We start from the raw sequence: 15,168 nt of genomic DNA, 5'->3' as shown, positions 1-15,168 counted from the left end.
GTGTAGATTCTGCACGCTATGCCTGAGCCCTACATGACTGTGGCCACTTTCAGAAGTACCACACAACACACTTGCATCATGGTGGTATGGACTTAAAATAATAATCCTGACCAGTCATGATAGCAGCACCTCTGATCCCACTGATGCTCCCCCCACAGTCCCCCTAGACATCCCCATTTTAATATTAACGAGCCCTGCAGAGCTTGAACATGTTTGAGATGGTCCTATTAGGCAATTTCTGGACTGGGCAGGTGACTACTACAAATCAACAGGCTCCTTTGAAGAGAAGCATCGCCACCCAGTGGCCTGGAGGAACGTTGGGATTGTGAGTTTATGTGGTGCAGCAACTGGAGTTTGATGGGGACGATAGCTGCACAAATCTACATTTTTTTTTTTGTGGATGCAGGAGGACATTACTTGTCTAAGATCTTGAAAACAATATAGCGGCAGACGATACGCCTGTTACTTCTTTAGAAATCATGCCAATGACAAGAACATGCGAGACCAACAATTATCAGGCAAACCTTTTATTGTCGTCCAGGTAGACCGTTTACAACAGATGTTCTAGAATGGAGTCAGAACAATAGTATGGCACCAGAAACCTAACAGCCACATTAAGATGCTACTCCGGCCCTTAAAAGGGGCTTTCAATATTAAAGTGACAAAAAAAAAAAACCCAAAAAAAAGATAGAAAAAAACCAAAAACACACCAAAGGAGCAGATAAAGGTGCAAGACAAAAATAAGTTGCACTTGCCTTTCCAATAGCCTGCCTTGTTCAACATCGCCATACCGGTCTCCGTTAGTCATGCAGCAGTCAAGTGCCACTCATTGCTGACAGGTCCGCTCACGGGCAGAGATGCTTGCCGTGGCCTGTGACTGATCTCTACCAGGATTGGGTGGATGCAGAACCCCTCCTGGGTGGACCTGTCCAACGCGCCCTCCTTACAGGTCTATTTTAGTGAATGCTTGTACTATGCATTAACCCCTTAGAGACCAGCCTATTTTGTGCCTTAAAGACCAAGTGATTTTCATAACTCGATAACCTAGCCATACAGGGCCTTGTTTTCAAAGGAACAAGTCGTATTTTTTCATGGTCCCGCCCCGGGGTACAAATAATAATGCATTGTATTAATTACTATTTTGTTTTTTTTTCTGGGGGGGAACGTGCAGAAATTCTACCATTGTTTTGGGGTTTTGTTTCTACAGCATTCTCCATGCAGTAAAAGGAACATAACTTTCTTATCTGTGTCAGCACAATTACGGCAAAACCAAGCATAAATAGATTTTTTAAATCTGTTACTATGTTTACACATTAAAAACACGTTTTTAAAGGAAAAAAATAGCAATGGAATCAGTATTGCCATATTAAAGCAGCATTATGTTTTAACGACGTTCACTAGATAAATAATAGAATATATTGATTCTTTGTGTAGATATGAACACAGTAGTACCCGTTACATGTTGCTTTTTACATTTAAAGAAAATGTATATATTTTATCTATTTAAGGCCGGCTGCACACGGACATATTTATAATGCGGAATCCAGATCTGGCGTCCGCCTCCGGATCCGGGGCAAATATCACCCATAGCATGCTATGGAAAAGCGCTTTTTCCTGCACACGAGCGGAAATCAATTTACGATTTTAGTGCGATGTCCACACAGACGGCTTCCATTGAAGTCAATGGAAGCCGTCCGACCTGCGGCCCATCCGCAATTCACATTGTGGACAGGTAACGGATTCTGCGTCATCGCCTAGTGACGGCGCAGGAAAGTCTGTACTGCGCCTGTTCGACTGCTCACTGGCCGGACCATCCACAGTACAGAAAGGACGTCAGGTACGCGGGGGTCACCGGACGGGCACAGCGTCAGATTCCGCTGCGGGAATCTGTCAATCAGAAAATGTCAATTTAAGAGGACTATGAGAGAATCGGCACAAAACAGAGAAAAGCAGCTCCAAAATTGCCATTTCGTAGAGAAGACCAATATTTACTAAAATCAGACACGGGTCTCTTTAATCAGACCACCATATCTGACAGGTACACAACAAAGTGCATGGCCGTGACCGTTTCTGGGATATTCTATACACCGTCACAACCTGCAAGACGTCTGTGCAGTTACAATCACAACCCGTACACGATCTCTGCCGGGTCTCTGGGAATGGCGAATGGGCTACGGTGCTACAAAATACTCGCAGCATTGTACGCATAAGCACGTGTGAATGAGCCCTTAGGCTGGTTTCACATGGCCGAGAAACTTGCATGAGATTTGCAAGATGCGCGAATATGAACTCCATTCCTTTGAATAGTCCTATTTATGAGCGATGCGGGGGAAATCCTACTGTTTGAGCCCTAAAATAAACCCTAGCTGCATTAAAAAGCAAAAGCAATGGCTCTGATTGGTTTTTGAGTGCTGCAGCTCAGCCAATCAGAGCCAGCGCTCGATGAACCAAATCACATCCATCGCATTGAATGGCTGTAATTGGTTCATTGAGCGCTACAGTGATTGGTTCTCAAGCACCGTGGCTCAGCCAATCAGTTTTTGAACCTATGACCAGGAAGCGCTGGGGAAAACTACAAGCAAGTGTGTCGGCGACCTGTGAGGAGAAGTGCGGCTGAGCAGACAGCGCCTATTAGGAGATGCATTGTGTTTTTTGTTTATTTTATTTTTTTATGCAGCCAGGGCTTATATTCCTTCCTTCCCAGCCCCAGCAAAAGAGTGCTACAATCACTATTACCCATGTGAATGAGACCGTAACTAACTATGTGATAGAATGGCCCTTTAACCTACTGCTATCTGATATGTGTGGTTACCTTCAAATCTGTGTCCAAAACTGACCAAATGCTCAAAGTGATGTCACCAAATGCCATTAGATGAAAGTCTGATTAATGGGGAGGTAAGGGGGGGGGGGGGGGGTTACCACGGAGCCCCACGCCAATTCTGGGAACAGAGATCCTGTGCCCCTCTTCTCTCATCACTGCGGGGTGCCTTATCATACCCACAGTGATGTCAAACTCAATAAAGCTCTGTGGCCATGCATGCGCTGCTGCCGCTCCATTCTTTTCAATGGGGGTAACAGAAAAATCAGAGTACAAAGTGCTTGGCTATGTCCACCAACCCCAATCAATGGAGTCACTGCAACTCCATTCAACTCTCCTCTTCCCCTTGGAATGCAGCGAGCCGGCAGTTAGGTGAAGGGGAGCATCTCGCTCTTGGGATTAGTGAAGGTCTCAGTGGTGAAACCCACTGGTCAGGCTTATGACCCATCCTACGGATAGGTGATAAAAGTCTTACATGGGGCGACCCCTTTAAAAGCTCCCTATGATTAATACTGACCAAAGACCGTTCTCTATAAGTAATTGAACCAATTTTGTCAATTTTGTTTTTGGCCCCCATTGGAAGCAATCACAGGCAATACTTGTGCAAAACGAAAGATGTGTAACCCCATCAATGGAAGCTCGGACATTGCACTGGCGATTGATCAACATTTATAGACTTCTCCTCAACAACAGATTACTTGTGGACATGTTTTGCAAAAATGAGGGGGAAAAAATGGTGAGAAGTGATGGAATTGGATTACATCAAGGAACTTCTTGAGCTTTAAAAATTTTTACATGAATTATTCATATTAAATTCTCATTTCAAGTTGAAAGTAGATGGAGGAACAGAAAAAAAAGACGACTTTCAAGAGTAAAGTGTTAGGAAATCACACCAGCAATCGTGTAATGAAAACAGACTAAAAAAGAAAAGCTGCAATTACAGCTATGAAGTGCAAATAATCACCTTAGCAGAATTACTGCTCTCATCCGCTGAGTTATTCCACGGCCCCTTTTTTTCCAGGAACACTAGTTTTACAAGTTTTTACGGCATTTTCTTCTTCAGGGCTGAACAGATCCCAGGAGCTCGGCGGCATCGCACCTACTTGTATCTTGGTGATGCTGGAGGAGCAGCCAGTAAAACCTCCCTAAGTCTACAATTACACCTCCTAGTCATCTGTATGTGTCGTATATAAAATGGTAAATAGCTGATGCCATCGCGCTGGCGCTATAAATTCGGTAGTTAAACTAAACGCTGCGCTGTTACTGCATGAGTCACGGCAGAAAGTGCCGTCTTTAAACAGGACGCCCAGTCTGCATGTGATATTTAGGGAAAGGAAAGGCTAAAATAAGCCAATTTTAACAATTATAGAAAGTTAAGGTCAGATAAGTTTTTCACATCGGCGTTGGAGGTTCCATTCAGAAACTCTGTTGCCGTTGGGCTAATTCGGCCTGTAAATTCCATCAAAATGCTGGGCTGCTGAGCTGAAATCGAATGGATGCCCATTATAGTCCATGGGGGTCTGTTCAGGCATAAGACAATCATTCGGCCAGGGAGGCCCAGAATAAAGCAGGAAAACAAAACTCACTGAGTGGATGTGAATGAGCCCCAACTCCCTGGTTACATGTCTACTGTACATACTGAGGGCAAAGCCCGACATACAGCACCAGGCTCTCGTAGCCCAAATGCAGCGTGTATGAAGCTTCTTAATTTGCTCACAACGTTTGGAGCCCGTTCACAGGCCTGACTTAAAGGGGCTGTCCACTTTTTACAATTATTTATTTAGTTACAGAATAGGAAATCATCCAACTTTCTAATATACATGGATTTAAAATGCTGCTCCCAGGGTATAATCCATGGACTGGACTGTCCATAGTAATGGTCATCAGTCATGTGACCCATCAAACATGTCATGTGACCCCTAGTGTGCATTGTAAAGTGAACAGTAGCAGTGAGGGGCAGCACTCACAGCATTACTAGCTGCAGCATCAGCCTCTGTGGAGAAGCAGCTCTTCTATTTTTCCTCGTTATCTCCTCTTGTGGCGGGTTTCTTTTCGAGATGACATCACATGGAGACAGTTGTGTGCGTTTTGTTTTCTTTGATTTGTTAATAAAGTTTAACTGTTCAAAATAAAAAAAAAAACAAAAAAAAAAAACAACTTTCTCCTCATGTTCTAAAGTCGTTTAACCTATTAATGTCACGGCCTTTTTCCTACGTACTTTTAGGGCATGTTTATTTGCACACAGGACACGAAGACTCAGCGATTGAAATGGCCAATAGGTCTAGTGAGTTCCAGAAGTGTTGTTCTTCCAGCAGAATTCGCAGTGCTTCTCGCATCTTTGTCTATTGTGCGCATTTGTGTGCCCTTCAGGCCATTGGTGCACAAATACGCAGAAAAATAGAACAGAAATGTGCGTGCAAAATACAGAAATGTGTACGAACCCACTGAAATCAATGGGTTCTATTCTCTGCACGCACAAATACGTCCGTGTGAACCCGACCTTAGGAGGGATGGCTAAAGTCCGTTCTCCACCTTTACATGCAAGTTTTGTTATCTGGGCAGAAAAGTGCTTTAAATATAATCTAGGAATCCCCAAGGCAATTACTGTCACGATTTTTAATGAAAACAAAAAATTGGAAAATTGAGTAGGCAACAAAAACACAGACGTGACTGCCAGATCCGTGCCGCGTTCTCCAGCGTACTTGCTGTTCTGCAAAAGCCTCCTTCATGTTAAACTGGGAACATAAAGCCAACGATCAGATGTGAATGTGGCTTCCTGCGACATGTTCACGTGTCTGACTGCATGGCAATAGGAAACCTTCTACAAAGAAGTCACTACTAATTCTAGGAATGTCCTCATGCAAAGCAACAATGTAACAATATACAGAGTGGATTTGCATATCGGCAAGAAAAGTCTCCTGGCACATTTTTGAAACTTTTAGAACAATCTACTAAAGATCCGACATTTGCATCAATAGCAATCGATCCCATTGATAACCTGGATGTATCTAAATTACCTTCTTCAAATCCCGAGGAACAGTCATTGTGAAATCACAAGAGACTGCAATGCAGACTTATTGGCAATTAAACTGTTAAAGTGGTTTTTTTTGTTCTCCAGCCTGGGAACTGCCATTGACGTCACCAAACTGTCACTTGGCAACCAAGAAATAGGGATATCCTCCGCGGGGGTTCCCTGAATGGCTTTACATGGAATTAATTCTGTGCTTTTCCAATCATATCAAGATAGTGTGATGGAGCATGGCACTTGCTGAGCTCGTCAAGGTCATCGCTGGGTTCTTTGTCCCCCGCTTTCCTTAGAATCTCCCTAGCAGCCAATGCTGGCTTTCCCCTCCCAGTCCCTCCCCTCTCCGTCTTCTGCTTCACAATGCCAACCTGCGTCATCCAGACGGAAATCCCAGCTGACGTAGATGCATCAGGACAGATGCTCTGCAGCTCCGGAGAGGAGGAGGAGGAGGAGAATGCAGATTTCCAAGAGGGCAAAAGCAGCAGCGGAAACCAGAAATCAGCACTTTTCACATTCAAACGATTCGAAAATAACCCTGCACGAAAACAATCAGCTGCCCAGAAATGTTGCGAACCATCAAGGACCAGAAAAGGGCTAGACTATAATATTTAACATATATGCAGTGAGATAGCTTAATTTAAGGCTCAACACTTCGAAATAGCAGTAATACTACCTACACACGGGAGAGGACGGTATCGAGTCGGAGAGCTCGGAAAGGGTTTCCTTATTGGTTTCGATGGGAAGCCTTGCATCGCACGGCATTAAAGGTCCCATTGAAATCAATGGGCGATGCATTCCAAGGAACACAAAAAGAGAGCATGCCATAATTTTCCCCACCACTGTATCGCTCATGCAAGAAGGAGTTCATATCCGCACGAGATTTGTGTGTTTCGCAACACACAAATCTCAGAAGTTTCTGCGAATGCGGCCTAAGGTGCGGCCCATTGTGTTAGTGAACCAGTCTATAGTTTCCATCCTGGTGTTCAATCTGAAATGTCAAAGCTGGTGTACAAATGGAACCCTAGGTTTACATTAGTCAATAGAAGACCAAGGTGCAAGCTTGGTCTCTGACTGTGCTGGTTTGCGTTCATTGCTGGCATTTAACAGGGCCAAGTCCAGCATGGATTCCACTCCTGTAACGTGGATCTAAAATCTGCACTCTATAACTTACAGCACAGAATGGGACACTTGTTTGACACGAAGTCCACATCAAATCAGAGGTAATCCACAGTGAGTGAACAAGGCCTTTAAACCTTTAAGTGGCACGCCCGGAAAATCTCCAGGGCTTGCTGCACTGGCCATGCGGTTAAACCCCGGAAGATTTCCGTGGACAGCTCTAGTGCTGAAATGCTGGCCAGGACACACAGTTATTGTGCCACTGTACACGATTGCCACTTCAAATTACCTCAGGAAAATCTCCGGGGCTTGCTGCGCTGACATGGTAATAATAATATTTTGCTTCAGGCCTCCTGCAGACCGGCGACAAAGTTGCGCGATTTCTCGCAATGTGACAATGCTACAAATCGCATGTATGTGAAGCCCATGCTTTCCTATAGGTTCCTTTACATTTGCGATGTTTTGTAGCAAGTGACATTGCTATTCCAAAACCTTGCTGGTTACGCGATATGCACACAACAAGCGAGGTTTTAGAGCCCATGCTTCCCTATGGAGCCTTCCTTTCTGTTGCATCGCATGAAAATGCGGTTTTTGTGCGGTGGAACTTTGACAGTAGGATATCCTACTAGAAAAGCCCTAACCCAAGCCCTAGCTGCAAGGAAAAAAAAATTATACATCACCTTAGAAATGCTGTCCGCCGCTGCAGCTTACTCCCGGTCCCCGGCACTAATGTCCTTCACCATTTCTGGCCGAGGATTGAAAAATCCCCGCTTCCTGGAAGAGCTGCCTCTGATTGGTTGATGCTTAGACAATCAGAGCCAGCACTCGATGAATGGTTGTGATTGGTTCATCGAGTGCTGGCCCCGATTGGCTAAGTGTCAGCGAATCAGAGGCAGCGCTTCCAGGAGGCGGGGATTTTTCAATCAATGATGTAAACACTTTTTTCCCCTGCAGTTATGGCTCATTTCCAGGGTAGGGCTTATATTTCAAGCCTCTCCCCTCACCCTCCACCCCCTGAAAATCCTCACAAGTGGTGCAACACCACTTGCGACTTTGTAGCGCCACAAAATCGCGGTATTGCCATGAGAAACCGCAGCGATATTGCACAGACCACCGCAACACGGTGATAACGTGTCACCCGTGTCAGGGAGGCCTAAAGGGTTAGTGCCACAATTGCAAGTTATCCCCTATTCACAGGATAACTTGCTGATTGGTGGGGTCTCACTGGAGAGATCCCCACCAATCTTGAGAACGGGAGACTATTATATCTCGCTGTTCTGTCGCTGCGGAGAGGGCTTCTAGCCCCATAGTGACGTCACTGTGAATGGAGCATGGTAGTCCATTCAGTTCAAAAGGTGCCGACGGCAATCTCTATAGCCCCATTGAACGTGAATAGGGCGCGAGCAGTTTCCTCATTGTAGAGAATGCAGTAACCCCACAGTGAATAGAACGAAGGACACGAGACCCCAGTAATTGGAATCAGTGGGGGTCTCAGGGGTGAGTCCTTAACAATCAGGAAGCTTTCCCCTATCCCGTGAATAGGGGATAACTTGTAATTGTGGTACAACTCCTTTAATTCAAGAATAAAGTCCCCCCAGATAACATTTCTTCCCTATTCCTCCTCAATTCACCAGTGCCCTGCCATATTATGTAAACTTCCAGTTTCCCATGATGCCTTGTGTTGTCTCTGTCAGAAGCTAGCATCTGGTCCCACCTCTTGACCCAGGTTTTAGATGCCACTAACATCACCACCACGTGGACAACATACCAGCGGAACAATACACTGGGCCAGGAAGTCAAATAAAGTAAACTAGCAAATTAGAAACACATAATGAGAATCACTTTGTTTGGTCCTGAAAAAAACCCTTTGAAGTTATTGTGTCAGCAGAAAATGCTGCGTTGTAGAAATCAAAATCACCAAAAATACTTAAATACTTTATTTTCTAAGTCATGATCTATAGTTAGAAAAAAAATCCTGCAGTTTTCACTCTGACCGGTAAGACCGATAATGGCCGACACTACATGTTCTGTATAGAAAACTTTTCAGCAGTCATCTCATTACCATGACAGGCAGAGGTACAATGAAAGGTGACACGTCTATAGGGAGAACACAAGATCCACCATTCACAATAGATAAGGCTCACAGCTTACCTCCTCCACCTTCCTGCAGTCATCTCTGCACAAAGCTTGTCTAGTTGCTGTACAACATCTCTGTTAACCGCAGCTTAGGCAAGATGACCACCCCCATATTCATGTAAATAAAATAGAATAAAAAACCAAACAAAACAGATAATAGAAAAATGAAACCACCTGGTTTTAATTAGCACAAAAAAAACAAAACAAAAAAAAAAAACCACAAAACACAACAACAAATACTACCGCTATACATGATACATTCCCTTTAAACATTTTGGATTACGCTGAAACAGAAGGTTAATTGGGGATCAATTTTCAGTGAGCGCCAGCTGTACGAACTCTAGTACTACCAAGTAATGCACCTTCCTACCTATGACTTGATGCTGGAAGTGGAGCATGGAACAAGTGGCATAAAAGGGTTCAAACTCTTATACAAATAAGGCTTAATCAGCATGAAAAATTATGCAATTTTCTTGGAATTCCTCACAATTTTCAAGATCTCCAACTGCAGTCAGTGGAAGGCTATTCAGAGGGTCAATGGATTGATGTAGTGTAGCAGCCGCCAAGACTCTGCAGACCCCACAAAGTATCTCTCTTGTTGTAGGCTCCATGGTGACAGCGCTCACTGGCACATCTACACGGTAAGACGACGCCAAGGCTCCGTATGCAAACAAGGTGGGGATGGGGGGAGAGTTGGCCCCAGAACTCTGGATCAACCAACCCACACACACTGGCATACATGCCTGGTGTCAGATTTATACATGCTTTTGCTGCCGAGTAGACAAGGAAGTATGGCGCATCAGGAAGAGGGTGTGGCCTAAACTATGACTACATGCGCCAAAAAATAATCTAAAAAGTCTTAGGGCTCCAGTATGCAACCACTTTACAGTTTTGTACATAGTAAAATGTAAGAGAAGTTGGAGATTACCTCCCACTGTCTTACGACCTTTATTAGAGAGAGTGGCGCTCTCGTAGTGTACATGTAATTTAAAGTACCATACAGTACAGTACTTTTCTTTTTTGAATTTTAGCATTTTAGAATATTATATAAGAATTTAAATTTGAAGACTAAAAATTTCATTTTGACTTAATTTATCAGTTTAGCTTCTTAAAATATATATATATCTTTTAGTCTGGAGCCTTGCAGAGCATCTGAACTGGACTGGGGGGCATTGAAGAGGAGAATACTGTTTTTAGCTTGTTTTTGCCTATTAAAATTAGAAAACGTCTAAAAACTTCTCAACCGCGCTCGATGACCGTTATGGAGCGCAGGATGGATAGATACTAAGCAACTCTAGTCAGGTCAACCCAAAACACGTACATACCCAAATTTGGTGAAAGGGTATGGATGTAGCACGGGTAGTAAAGTAATGGGTAAACCTACCTACTGCCTACATAGAAGATCAAGGACAGGGGCGACCCGATTTCTACAGGGCATTAAGGCAAATAAATCATCGGGAACTTCTCTCTCGTGTTACAACGCAACGAGAAGCCAACGTGCCGATGACGACTTTAATGCCGGCTGAAAGCGAACGCCGAATGAGAAGCCGATTCCTGTTGGCTGGCGGTTAAACTAGACGCTTATCGTTCACTTTCATTTGTGTGAACGATTGTCGTTCTGTCTAAGACCGCAGCGTTACATACGGCCCAGGATGTACTTTCATTGCCTCTCATAAAAGTAAGGTAAATATTTTCTTCTGGGAGCGAGGGCTGGTGGGAAAGCGTGTGAGAAGCAGGTGGCTGTGGGGGGTGTACAGCAGGAGGGGTGTGCGAGGGCTGCTAACAGTTGTCTCTTCTTTTTGGCCTAATTAAAAATAAAACAGAAGCTAGACGAGGATCGGGCACATGGCAGGGGCTTTAAAGGGACAAAAGTAGTAAGGGGGGGGGGGGGGGGATAAAGTTGGTCACTGAATACACACCAAGAAGTCCAAGAAGTTAATACCCTATGGCAAACACACTATATGCAACGATATAATGTAGAATGCTACACAGCCCATTGCCCTCATCAACCTGGAAAAGCAGCACTAACCCAATGCACATACATGTTCAGACACCGGAAGCCATCAAGTGCTGAGTTTACATGAGGAACACGGGGTTGTAGGGACTGATTCCTTCAGAGCTTGGCACCAGACCATGCAAGCATCTGACGGTGGGAATCCCCCGTAAGCCAAAGGCACATCAGTGACGCCATCGACTAAATGAATGGGAGGGAGGGGTGAAGGAATGACAAGAATAATTAGCCAGCGTTTTCATTAAACCTGCATTGATCTCCTTGTGCACCGGGCATCGCTCCCTCAATACACGGTCATCTCTTGCAGAATTATATCCCACCAGCTGGGAATATATACTACGAATCTTTTATATACCTCCATGAATGCTACAGGCAAACAAAGCAAAAAGCATAAAAATGCTAAATATAAATACATTTTAAAAAAGTGCACAAATGATTCCCCTCCGGTGCGGATATACAGTGCAATGCATCGAACGGCCTCTCCGTTGCCGACAAGAGTTTATGAATGGGATAAAACAAAATCACTGAAACAGGAAGGAATGGAAAGACGACCGCTGCATACAAATCAGTTCCACTCACCGTAGGGTAGGGGTAGGGGGGGGGGGGATGAGGGTCTGACGAGAATCAGCTATTCCACCATACGAAGGAGATCATCTTTGTGAGGTGCAGGAGCAGATTGGATTTCAGCAATGATCCAGAAGCTGGATGACTCTCCCCCCCACCACCCCCCACCCAAAAGCCTCCGATAGGACCCCCTCCCCTTCCTCTCCTGCTCTCCTTGTGAATGGAGCGCTATGGACTCTGGCTGCCTTTCCTTTGCCAAGATAATTGCTCTGACAAGCTGCTCTGAAGCAGGGCAGAGCCCAGCTGTTCCCATCCGCTGTCACACTGAGAGTTCTGCCAATAGTCGCGCACACAGCCACCCACACACACGCTCGCTCTCCCTTCTTGCTCTCATTCAAAACACTCTTTAATGGAACAACCTCCGCAGCTGCTTAAAGACCAAGAGTACCATGCAGAACACCGGCGTTGTGGGCTGGAAACCCTGAAAATGACCGCGGCCGGCGTGCAAAATGAATCATAGCATTGGCAAGATCAAGCCCACATACAGGTCAACAGTCATGGCAGCCTTCATAATGCAAAGAGACAGCGGTAAACACCACTCCGGTAACAATATCCCATACTACGGGCATGCAAGTATGAAGCAAAAACTATCCCTGTACCATGGCAGATTCCTGTGTGATGCCATTGGTACAGTATCCTGTGACCAAGAGCAACTTCATCAGCAATGTCGCCCTCCGAAGTAGTAAACTGTTCTCTGGACCTCTAAAACTAGACATCCTTTTCTATGAAGTCAACGTTCTGGGGAAGTTCTGATTGATTGAAGTTTTCAGCAAGTTTTCTAAAATACACCAGGTTTCCCTTACAATTCTCATTTGTTGCCGTTATAATTTTTGTACGTTCTGACTTTCAGGTGGTCTTCCCCATTTTTTAATTGCCCTGCTGTGTTATCCACTTGCAAGCCTAGCATTCTGCCATTAGTTCACTGTCCTGTACTTGCTTTCCCCCACTTTCCATACTGCATCATGCTGTCTCTGGTCATCAGCATGGAGGCAGTTTCTGAATGCTCGCCCCTCTGCTTTCCCTGGATTGTCGTCAGCCCGTTTTGGTCATCCGAGCATGCTCAGGGTGACTAATACAGAGAATGCCTTGGTTCTGAAATTTTTATTATACGAGTCCGTTTCAATCTATTGAGCATGCTCAGGGTGACGAACACAGGGAGTGCCTTGGCAATGTGTCTCCCATAGGCTGAATGTTGTGTGTTCCTCTATTGGCTGCCACATCCTGTTTTGCCAATTGGTCTTTACACTGATGCCTGTGCATTACCCGCAGAGCCATTATTGGTTGATCCCTCCATCTCTCCCACAGCTGATTGGTGGTAGGGATGATACTGATCCTACCTCTTACAGCTGGATACTGCATCTATAACTCAATGTACCCCTGAGGACACCAGTTGTCTGGTGTAGGGGAGCTCTAGTGCTATATTTTAGCTTCAGCTCTATGCTGCAGACATTTATCTCCTCACTACTGATTGTAGTGCTTTCAATATATTTGTATCATCGACACCAGCCAGTGATTAGTGTCATATATGCACTAGTTGACATGGTCATATTGGTTTCTATGACTCAGTGTGCATAAGCTATTGTGCTGGAGCCAGTGGAGTGACCGCTAATAAAGTATAAACACCCCTAATGTATTTAGTGAGGCAGGCAGTTTATATGTTTAGACTGTGAGTCTATATAATCCTTTTTGTTTTCTGATGCTACAGCATCTCTGTTCTTTTTATATCTTTTTGAGGCAAAATTTTATACGTGATTATTAAAAGTTTACTTTTAAGGGGTTCCACTCAGGGTGCTTGTTTTTGGCAAATATATTGGTGTTCTTACAATAGGATATCCTGAAAACATGACCTGTTGGGTTCCCTTGAGCACTGGAGTTGTGCACCCCTGCTTTACAAAGCAGATCTGTCAGCCTGTGAGTGCAGGGAAGCGTCACAGTAACTAGAGAAGCTCAATACCTTACAACAGGCAGTGGATGACAGAAGGGAGACCCCTAGTGGCAGCCACTTCAGCCTTGAATTACAGTGGTAGAATACAATGTTCAATGAAAGTATATTACAAGACTGATGAGACCCACACAGGCGATTGCACGAGTATAAGTTAGTGCCCCTCTAATGGCCGAGAGCGCACACTAAGCAGCGGGAATACAGAGTCAGCAAAATTAAACTCCCCCCAACTCAGAGGTCTCTGGACGGCATTCTGTTGCGCCAAATGAGATGAAATTCAGACAGCAGCCACTTCAGATGATGCGCTTGCCCGTTATGGGGAAAAAAAAAAAAATTTGTAAAAATAGTCGCAGATGGTGCTGTAGAGAACTAGTTCTACTGTGACAGACCTACATCACTGTCAGAACTGAAAGGCAGTATTTGTTGGCATGTTGTAACGATTAAAGCAGCCACTGCATTTAGCGGTGGAAAACAAGGTTTTGCGAATGGAGAGCGCTCTTAAAAAGCAAGGGGGCTTATTGGACATTTGTGGAGTGACCTAGCAGTAACTTTTTTTTTCTAAAATATTTTGGTGAGCGCATTGTCTGAAGTAGCGGTTGTCTAAATTTCGCCTCATTTGGAATAACAGAACACCCTCCAGAAGTCTCCGAGTTGGGGGAAGTTTAAAATTTCACTAACCTGGTAAATTTGGAAAACTTAATTCCAGGCTCTTAATTCATGCTCCCGTCTTCCTCGTTTAGCACTATTAGAGCACTTGAAAGTTGCATCATTAAAGTGACAAAAAACACAAAAAGTGGCCAAATACTTACACCATTAGTGTTAAATCTATGAAGCAAGAGCATAGAGCACGAATAGTAGCAGTATCACTATGATGCTCGGAATTCGGGTCAGGAGAACCTCAGTCAGGCCGGGGCGCACTTCCGTAATACAGACCCAAATACTGAGCTGAAGTACGGTAGTGTGCTCCCGGGTTACTGATTAGGGTCACGCCATCATAATAGAGGTCACAGTTCATCCTCCTGACTGTATTACTTATGGGCTCTAGTTTATTTAGGTAAACAATGTAATGGCAGTGGTTTCTCTTCAGCAGAGATGGTACAGCCTCTAGCTGTTCCTCTAATGCAGTGCTGATGCATCATGGGACTGATAGCACAGAATAAGGCTAGCAGAAATCTCTGTATCAAGATGATCCCTAACAAACATCACAGGGGGGGGTTGCACTGCATGGACGTGACTGCAATATACAGAGGAGTCCTCCACAGTGTGACAAGCCATCAGGTAAGAGGGCAGGGATGGAAAAAGAAATATATGATTTTCTGCAGTGGCCCTTTAATTAAACATAGCAATTCACTTTTAGGCTAGGGCTACAGGACTACTTTGGCTGTGACAGGGGTCATTCAATCAAAGATAGCTATGTGGTCCCAAGACCTCACACTCATTAAAATCAATGGGGTCAGAGTGCAACGTGTGGGTTGCCACAACAGTGAACAATGTAT

The 15,168-nt window shown here is 44.5% G+C and overlaps 1 protein-coding gene across 3 annotated transcripts in view; it reads right to left on the bottom strand.

Moving 5' to 3' along the window:
* R3HDM2 (R3H domain containing 2) overlaps positions 1-15,168 on the bottom strand; it is a 122,298-nt gene that overhangs the window by 63,879 nt on the left and 43,251 nt on the right. The gene's annotated exons all lie outside the window — the stretch shown is intronic.

The sequence above is a fragment of the Eleutherodactylus coqui genome, chromosome 1 (genome assembly GCF_035609145.1).
Source record: "Eleutherodactylus coqui strain aEleCoq1 chromosome 1, aEleCoq1.hap1, whole genome shotgun sequence".
In the NCBI taxonomy this organism is placed as follows: domain Eukaryota; kingdom Metazoa; phylum Chordata; class Amphibia; order Anura; family Eleutherodactylidae; genus Eleutherodactylus; species Eleutherodactylus coqui.
Note: the sequence above shows the minus strand (reverse complement) of the source record. Positions and strands in the feature narration are given on the sequence as shown.